Source organism: Hyperolius riggenbachi, chromosome 1 (genome assembly GCF_040937935.1).
Source record: "Hyperolius riggenbachi isolate aHypRig1 chromosome 1, aHypRig1.pri, whole genome shotgun sequence".
NCBI lineage: Eukaryota > Metazoa > Chordata > Amphibia > Anura > Hyperoliidae > Hyperolius > Hyperolius riggenbachi.
This window is the reverse complement of record NC_090646.1, coordinates 530,123,278-530,130,849: the sequence shown is the minus strand read 5'-3', so window position 1 is coordinate 530,130,849 and position 7,572 is coordinate 530,123,278. Positions and strand designations below refer to the sequence as shown.

The 7,572-nt window shown below is 43.0% G+C and overlaps 1 protein-coding gene across 1 annotated transcript in view; it reads right to left on the bottom strand.

The window, feature by feature from the left end:
- Window positions 1-5,047: 5,047 nt before the first annotated feature.
- Window positions 5,048-7,572, bottom strand: part of HSPB8 (heat shock protein family B (small) member 8) — a 57,548-nt gene continuing 55,023 nt past the window's right edge. Inside the window, exon 3 of the mRNA XM_068246305.1 lies at window positions 5,048-7,572. This exon is cut by the window's right edge and continues 1,587 nt beyond it. The gene's annotated coding sequence lies outside the window, so the exon portion shown is untranslated.

The window sequence follows — 7,572 nt, the reverse complement described above, 5'->3', positions numbered from 1 at the left end:
ATGTAGACAATTTCTGATCCAGTAAAAGTAAACATTTTAACAGAATTATTTCCACTTTACAACTCAAGCTGGGCTAAACAATGTATTGCTGGTCAGATTCTGTTAATGACGTGAGCCATTCCTTCTCCTCTCTCCCCCTGGATTGTAAATCTTAAACAGATAAGGTTTTTTTTTCCTTAGAGAGATTTATGGCAGCCCCTTCTAAGCTAAATCTTAACCCCTTGCTGGCTCATTTTAAAGGCAGCAGTAGTCTAGTATGAGATAGACAACTTCTCTATAATTATAATTACAAACGTACTGTTGTATACTTTTGTATTGTTACATTCTGTTTTGTATACCAAAAGTAATAACATACACTAAAAATTAAAAAAAATATATTTGTACCGTGTTGGCAAACAGTAAAAAAACACCTGTGAAAGAATCAGTACAATAAATACTATAAAATAAATGCAACAGATCTGTGATTACAGAAGAGCAGAGAGGGAGATGAATGCCGCTCTGCTACTTCATGCCTGGTACACACCATGCAATTTGCCATCAGATAGATGGGTTCAAATTGATTATTTCTGACAGGTCTAATCTGATTTCTGATCATTTTTCTAATCGACTTTGTATAAGTGATCGGAAAATCGATTCAACCCATCTATCTGGTGCGTACCAGGCATTAGGGACTCACTGCTCTAACAGGAAAAACAATAATTCATCATTTTTCAGAGAGAAAACATTCATAGGTATCCTGCAAACAAGTGATCATTAAGGCTCATACACATATCAGACTATAGTCTTTGGAAAAAGAAAGATCACAGTCCAATCTTACCACCCTTCATGTAGTATGAGAGCCATACCTTCACAGTCTTTTCTATGGAGCTGAACTCCCCATCAGAAAAAATCTTTGCAAGATTCTGCACACACAGATGCTGTACAGACACAAAAGATCAGTATCTGCCAAAGATCTGTTCCTGCCACAGATCCGTTCCTGCAAATTGCATTCATAGTCTATGAGATCTGCAGATCATCATACACACCTTGTTTAACTGACATTCATCTGCAGATCAGACAATCATCTGCAGATCTGAAAATCCATCCTGGTGGATCGGATCTGCAGATGAATGTCTGTTAAACAAGGTGTGTATGATGATCTGCAGATATCATAGACTATGAATGCATTTTGCAGGAACAGATCTTTTGCAGATACTGATCTTTTGAATGTGTACAGCATCTTTGTGTGCAGCATCTTCCTAAAGGCTCATACACACATCAGACCACAGTCTTTGGAAAATGAAAGATCACAGACCAATTTTACCCCCTTCCTTGGAGTATGAGAGCCATACCTACACAGTCTATTCTATGGAGCTGAACTCCCCATCAGATAAAAATCTTTGCAAGATGCTGAACACGTTCAAAAGATCAATATCTGCAAAAGATCTGTTCCTGCAAAAGATCTGTTCCTGCAAAATGCATTCATAGTCTATGATATCTGCAGATCCTCATACACACCTTGTTTAACAGACAATTATCTGCAGATCAGACAATCATCTGCAGATCTGAAGATCCATCCTGGTGGATCTGATCTTCAGATGAATGTTTGTTAAACAAGGTGTGTATGAGGATCTGCAGATATCATAGACTATGAATGCATTTTGCAGAAACGGATCTTTTGCAGGAACAGATCTTTTGCAGATACTGATCTGTTGCATGTGTACAGCATCTTTGTGTGCAGCATCTTGCAAAGATTTCTATCTGATGGGGAGTTCAGCTCAATAGAATAGACTTTGTAGGTATGGCCCTCATACTACATGGAAGGGGGTAAAATTGGTCTGTGATCCTTCATTTTCCAAAGACTATGGTCTGATGTGTGTATGCACCCTGAGTGTGTGTGTGTGTGGGGGGGGGGGGGGGGCGGTTGGTGGTACCGGGCCTAGGGCACTGGGAAGTCTGAATCCGGCCCTGGCCGCATCGCCTCACATCCCTCCGCAAGTACTTCCGGTTGTCTTCCGGACAACCGGATGCAGCGTCATGCGGCTTCCTGTCGGCAACTATGGGCACTTGGATGTGTGCTGCGTAAAACTGCAGCATGCTATCCATAATTTCCCCGCTTCGCATCGCGCCGGATCGCGTAGGTCAATTCGCGTCAATGGAAACTACTCCATTGACGTGACTTGGTTGCAGTTTACTTGCGTTGCGATGCGGATCAGTTTCTGCATTGCAACGTGTCTGATGGAAACGGACCTTACAGCATGATGAGCAGAATGTTATGCAGTGCAGGTGATGTATTGCATTATGTTCCACCCATTGTGCGTAAAACGCTGCGCACGTTATTCTGCTTACCGCGGTTTAGTGAATACATCCCTTTATATCTTTCTCCACTACTGCTTGCAGTGGTTTTAAATAGGTCAATGTTTTTTTTGTGTTGAAAGAACGCTGGTGTGATGAGCAGCACTGGTCTTCTCCTGGCTGCCAGCTCTCCATTGGTTCTTCAAGGTCACATGACATTTGCAACATGATACTCCAAATATCAAAAAAAGTAGGCACCTCCTATTATTAAGTATTTATTCTTCAAAAACACGTAACCAACGTTTCAATGCAGACATAAAGGACCTGATCCAATTCAAGTTTTTTTCCTGGGAGATAATTTTTCATGTTCTGTTTAAAGCACAACTGAAGTAAAAGGTATATGGAGGCTGCCATATTTGTTTAATAAGCAATACCAGTTGCCTGGCTATCCTGTTGATCCTCTGTCTCTAAAACTTTTAGTCATAGACTAAGCATTTGCAGATCAGGTGTTTCTGACATTATTGTCAGATTTGACAAGATTAGCTGCATGCTGGTTTCTGGTGTGATTCAGACACTAGTTTAGTCAAATACAGTATATATCATTTGCTGTCAGTTATAACTGAAAGGACAACTGATGAGCAAGGTAATGTCCATGTCTTCCTATGGCTCAAGTGGGCTATATTACAGTTTAATAATGTGCTGACTAAGAAGCTGTTATGGGGTAATGGCCATTTTCACAATTGAGGATGGAGAATTCCATTATCACAGTGGACAAACAGGATGCAGAAGAGACTACACGGGAGGTACCGTAATTATGACGTGGCTATATTCACAATGCCACACCTTTCCCAGTGTAGACAGCAGTGGGACAATATTTGCAGAACAGACCCATGCTTTCCTATGGTCTATGTAATCGAAGAAGAAAACAGTACCTGGCACCAAATGCAGCAGGGCAGAACAACTAGAGCAGAGACAGGAAGCGTGCAACATCCAAATTGCTTGTAAATGTTCAGTGCAAAAGAGAAAGCGGGGCACCACTTCTTTAACCTTCCTGGCGGTAAGCTCGAGCTGAGCGGCTATGCCGCGCAGGAAGATTTCTCAGGCCCTGCTGGGCCGATTTGCATAATTTTTTTTGGGTACACACAGCTAGCACTTTGCTAGCTGCGTGTGCTGCCCGATCGCCGCCACCACCCGCTGATTAGCCGCATATCGCCGCTCCGCACCGCCCCCCCATCCAGACCCTGTGCGCTGCCTGGCCAATCAGTGCCAGGCAGCGCTGAGGAGTGGGTCGGGACTCCCTTAGACGTCACGACGTCCATGATGTCGGTGACGTCATCCCTCCCCGTCGCCATGGTGACGGGGGAAGCCCTTCAGGAAATCCCATTCTTCGGACGGGATCTCCTAATCAAAGATCGCCGGAGGCGATCGAAGCGGGCGGGGGGATGCTTTAAAAAGCATGATTTAAAAAAAAATAATTAAAAAACAGTGCTGTGCTGCCCCCTGGCGGATTCTAATAGACTGCCAGGAGGGTTAAAATCCCTTTATTCCAGTTGGGAAAAGCAGGTACAAAGCAGTGGGTGTATCCTAGTGCCTGACAGCTGTTTCGCTGGCTAGACCAGCTTCTTCAGAGGCAGAATATACCATGGTCTATTATGATATATGGTATGTTCTGCCTCTGAAGAAGCTGGTCTAGCCAGCGAAACAGCTGTCAGGCACTAGGATACCCCCACTGCTTTGTACCTGCTTTTCCCAACTGGAATAAAGGGATTTTAAAGAAGTGGTGCCCCGCTTTCTCTTCTTTGCACTGGACTCTCCTATGGTCTAGTTCACACACGTCCATCTTCACCATAAAGGGCTTACAACTACACAGCCAGGCACCTGCAATAGTCACTTATCTTCAAAGAATCCCAAGGATAAAATATATATATAGTATTTGCTGCCAGTGAATGGGGTTATTTTTGCTCTAGCATGCAGGAAATGCTTTACTGTTGCCAAGGTTGCAAGTAGGCATATTATGAATCACCTGGCACTTCTGGAGAGTCAATACTGGCTGCAGACTAAAGTGTAAAGGTCATTTTCAATAAATGACAAAATGGATTACATTTTTTATTTTTTAAATAAACTTTGGTTTCTCCTTGAGCAGTGCAAAAACTGGTTCATAATGATTTATGCTACAGAAATAAAAAGACAACAATGCATCGGATATACATGTCTATAAATATTTAATTTTCATAATTGCAACAAGACAAACAAATGAAAAAGAAACACAATTTCAACCTCCAATATACATACAAACCTAGTTTATTTCACATACTAGGTGAGTAAAGCTAATTTTCTATATTCCCAGTGCACAATAGAAAAGCTCAGCTTTTGTGATCTCGAGTAAGGTATACAGACAGAAGATAAAGTCTTTGTTTACTTACACTCAAGTATGGTTAAAAATGTCATAAAAAGGGGATCCGGTCAATAGTGAAATTTAGACGCGTACTTTGTTTACGCAAAAAAAAAAAAAAAACTCCTGGCTAGACTGTGCCCTATCCTTAAAGAGAGTCTGGAGCCAATTTAAATACTTGTTTTTATCTGTTATTTATGTTAAGGAATGTGAGCAGTGCCCACGCGGCAGAACGAGAACTTTATACCCCCTAAATCCCCGGGGCCAAAATCGGGGAGTGTTTCCTGGTAGAGGCAGAGCTTTGCACTGTAGCTTTGCCTCTACTGGAGTCAATCGCCGCTGATTGCTGCCTCTCCCCGCCCCTCTCAGTCTTCTTTCACTGAGAGGGGCGGGGAGAGGCGGCGATCCGCACGGAGATTGACTCCAATAGAGGCAGAGCTACAGCGCAAAGCTCTGCCTCCCCGGGCAGCAAAATCCACGACCTGGAAAGACGTGGAATTTTGCCCCGGGATTTTGGGGGTATAAAGCCCTCATTCTGTCGCGGGGATGCAGCGTCTTAGCTCTGCACATATTCCTTAACATAAATAACAGGTAAAAACAAGTATTTAAATTGGCTTCCGACTGTATTTAAAGGGATCCTGAGATGGAGCTTAAACAGCAAAATATACATACTTGTGGCTTCCTCCAGTCACCTCCAGGCTCCCACACCGTCCTCTTCTGACTCCCAGTATGCCCACAATTGGTCCCAGAAAGTCCTCCAGTCATTCCTGCTTTTGTGGCCTGCGTTCACGTCACCCAAAGCGTTCTGCGTCTGCGCAGTACTACCACACAGGTGCAGAACACTCCTGGCGATGGAAGCAAGACGGTGGAGTGTGCATGGCCTCACTGTGCCTGCACTGATTGGCCCCAACTGGAGGGTTTTTTGGGGCTAGTTGTGGACAAACGGGTAGTCGGAGGAGGACGGCATGGGAGGGATCAGGCTGGAGTGGGCTGGAGGAAGCCCCAGGTATGTATACATTTTTTATGTGGGCCCCCATCTCAGGTACACGTTAATGTGTTGTGGAGTGCTGACAACAATCTGCACACGGTGGATAAAGAGTGCAGAAGGGCAATTTACAAATGGAGACAGGAGAGTGAACAGTATAGGTACAAAGTAAAGGCTTTTTACTGGAGGAGACATGGCAGTATCTTAAAGGTGGACAAAAATCATTATTGCATGTAGACTACAGATATCAGCTTAACCTCTTAAGACATTTTAACCACATTGAAAGGACAACTGAAGCGAGAGGGATATGGAGGCTGCCATATTTATTTTTAAGCAATACCATTTGCCTGGCTATCCTGCTGATGCTCTGCCTCTATTACTTTTAGCCACAGACTCTGAACAAGCATGCAGCAGATCAGATGTTTCTGAGATTATTGTCAGATCTGACAAGATTAGCTGCATGCTTGTTTCTGGTGTTATTCAGACACAACTGCAGCCAAATAGATCAGCAATATGGCAGCCTCCATTTTCTTCTCACTTCACTTGTCCTTTAAGTGTAAGTACACTTCCACTTCAAAGAACATGTAAGACCTGAAAAAAAAAATCTCTGTGCTGCATATTGGTCTATTATTTTCTATAATTATGAATTAAGCGACTTTCACTAAAGACAAATCAGTTATAATTATTAGTTATCTGTAAACTTTTTCCAAGAGAATCCCCTTAATCAGAAAAATGAATATATATGGGATCCTGGGCTTTGAGCCTTTGTTAGGTGGATGTGATCCCAGCACTAGGGCCAATTTACTTCTACATATTTGTGTAAGATTTCAGTTTATCTCATGATCTACTATGTCACTACTCACATCTATGCACGTAAATAGAAGTGCATTGTACAGTACATAGCGCATTAACTGCTTAGGGTAACTGTCATTTCATTTTTTTGCTCTTGAAACTTGCTAGTTTCCCAGCTCTCATGCCCACCTTGTGGCTTCATTTCTTAAGCAAAGTACACGTAATTGTGGCCAGTCAAGGTATGGGAAATGATCCCTAGGGTGAAAAATTGGTCACAAATGCTGTACAGACACATTGCTAGCCATTAGGCTAGTTATGCATTTTGTTGCTATGAAGGGGGTGGAGGGGGCGAAGATCGGCGCACAACGGAGCTGGTTCCTGTGAACGGAGAGAGTGGAAATAACAATGCATTCAGTCCTGTTCAGGGGATGAGGAACCTTAACAATGGATCCTTAACGACCCACAACGCCCTCTGTATGCACACTGGCTTGTTGTCTGCCGACAATTGTTGCATGTGTGTACGTACCTTTACTGAATCGGAGACTGGGACTGGTACGCAGGTCAGGGCTTCCACTCTCAAAGTATCCGTAAGCAGGAAAGCCTTGGATAAGCAAAATATCTAAAGCCTCATACACAATTTTCCATCTGATCGACTGGTGATCTCATAAGAAGCTTCATGTGTAGACGTCCAAATTGTTTTCGATTGATAATGCGATTGATTTTGCATTAACTACCCAAAATTGCAAAATTGATCGGAATCCAATCGTAAATTATCTGGTCGATCTGACTGAATATTGTACCGTGTGTACCCAGCTTAAAGAGAATTAAGAAATGGCATTTACTTTAGATCTGTCATTCCAAGTTCACCTTAAAGTGACCCTTTAGGGAGAGAAAGCTGCAATCTTAATTTTGTTTCAAACAGTGCCAGTTGCATGGCTGCTCTGCTGCTCTTGAAATCGGGTGTCTGAATCAGTAGTGTCTGCAGTATGCAGTTGGTGCAGCTAGACTAATCTGCATACTGATTCTGGGTCAGTAGCTTGAAGCAGAGGCAGGGTATCAGCAGAACAGCCAGGCACTTAACATTGTTACATTGTTTACAATTATCTAAATATGGCGGTCTGCATATCCT